This window comes from Mercenaria mercenaria, unplaced genomic scaffold, assembly GCF_021730395.1.
Source record: "Mercenaria mercenaria strain notata unplaced genomic scaffold, MADL_Memer_1 contig_1814, whole genome shotgun sequence".
NCBI classification, from domain to species: domain Eukaryota; kingdom Metazoa; phylum Mollusca; class Bivalvia; order Venerida; family Veneridae; genus Mercenaria; species Mercenaria mercenaria.
Genome location: NW_026459822.1, coordinates 45,055 through 47,092, shown reverse-complemented (window position 1 = coordinate 47,092; position 2,038 = coordinate 45,055).

Genomic DNA, 2,038 nt, shown 5'->3' with positions numbered 1-2,038 from the left:
GTATTAACTATACTAGATTTATTATGAGAAATCTTCGAGATATTTACTATGGTTTTCTATATTGTATCACCTGTAAAGTCGCGTAGAGCTCCATGTATGTCTGAAACAAGTCGCGTTTTTTTTAAGCATACAATCAGTATTTTCCCATTTCCACCAATTTCGCCAACGCTTTTAACCATTTTAAATCTGTCCGCTGGTTGCAGCCACCACTGTGCAATAACCTGTTCGTCACCAGCAGTGTAAACGTACACAGTCGTTTGCTGCAATATCAAAAAGTTGTTTCACTGAACGCAAGGATATGTTCTAGGAAATAATTTTTAAGCATCTAAATAGTGTGCAAGATACATCAATTAAATATTTAAAAAGATAACTTGAAACTTTGTATTGAGTCGTTTATAGCGATACTATTCCTGTTTATGGGGTGTCTTTGTTATGTTAGAAAATGCAAAACACATGCATGATATTGAGATAGTCGTTAAAACTTTGTAATCTGATATCTTGATGCGTGTGATAGCTCATACGGTACGTATGTAAGTAAGTATTTGACCTAGTCATCAAACATCAAAGGATTGTTATTCAGGATGTGAAGCTGTGCACATCGGATTTTGGCAGGGATTTCACTAAGTAAGGCCCGAGTTATAGTTCTTGACACAGTCAAAAATATCCATAACGGGCCTAAAATTCTGTGTCGCGCGTGTCACCTAGAGTAATGAAACATTGTAGGATTGTTATTCAGCAGTGCACCTTGGGTTTCGTTTGGGACTTCATCTAATAAGGCCCGAGTTATGGCCCTTGACCAGGTAAAGTATGTATAATTGGCTTAAAATTTGTGTCGCATATATTTCAAAAAGTGAGCGGAGTCAACATATGACCAGAGACCAACTGTGAGCGTAGTCAACATATGACCAGAGACCAACTGTGTGCAGGGACAGCATATGCCCAGAGACCAACTGTGAGCGGAGTCAACATATGACCAGAGCCAAACTGTGAGCGGAGTCAACATATGACCAGAGACAAACTGTGTGCAGGGACAGCATATGACCAGGGACCAACTTTGATCAGAGACCAACTGTGCGAAGCGACAGCAAATGACCAGGGACCAACTTTGAGCAGAGACAGCACATGATCAGAGACCAAATGTGAGCTGAGACAGCATATGACCAGAGACCAACTCTGAGCAGATACAGCATATGACCAGAGACCAACTGTGAGCAGAGACAGCATATGACCAGAGACCAACTGTGAGCTGAGACAGCCTCAGCATATGACCAGAGACAAACTGTGAGAAGAGAAAGCATATGACAAGAGACCAACTGTAAGCTGAGTCAGTATATGACCAGATACCTGCTATGAGCAGAGACAGCATATAACCAGAGACCAACCGTGAGCAGAGTCGACATATGATCAGAGACCAACTGTGAGCAGGGACAGCATATGATCAGAGACCACCTGTCAACAGGGACAACATATGACCAGAGACCAACTGTGAGAAGAGACAGCATATGACCAGAGACAAACTGTGAGAAGAGACAGCATATGATCAGAGACCAACTGTGAGCAGACACAACATATGACTGGAGACCAACTGTGAGCAGAGTGAGCATATAACCAGAGACCGGTCATAATATTATGAACTGGGACGTTTTGATATAAAATAATGACCGGGGGTCATAATATTATGATCGATGGATCATTATTCTATGGGGGTCAGTTTACAAAGTTACACAGGCACAAAAGATACGTCGATCCGCTGTTCGAATCTACCTCGGATCTTTGACGTAGCCGTATTCAGCTCGCTTGTGCCTGGAAGTCGACAAGCTCTCGACAGTTAAAACGTTGTTCGTTGTTTAGTGGCAATTAAATAATGCACATGATTTTATATTACCTGACACTGTGAAAAATGATATTGAGTAATTGGCTGATTAGTTAGAGCACTGTATTAAAAAGTAGTGTTCATTGGTGAACATATGAATATAACTAAGCTCAGCTTTATAGAAACATAAAGTTTTTTGCTCAATATCATGTTTTGTTGGAGTTT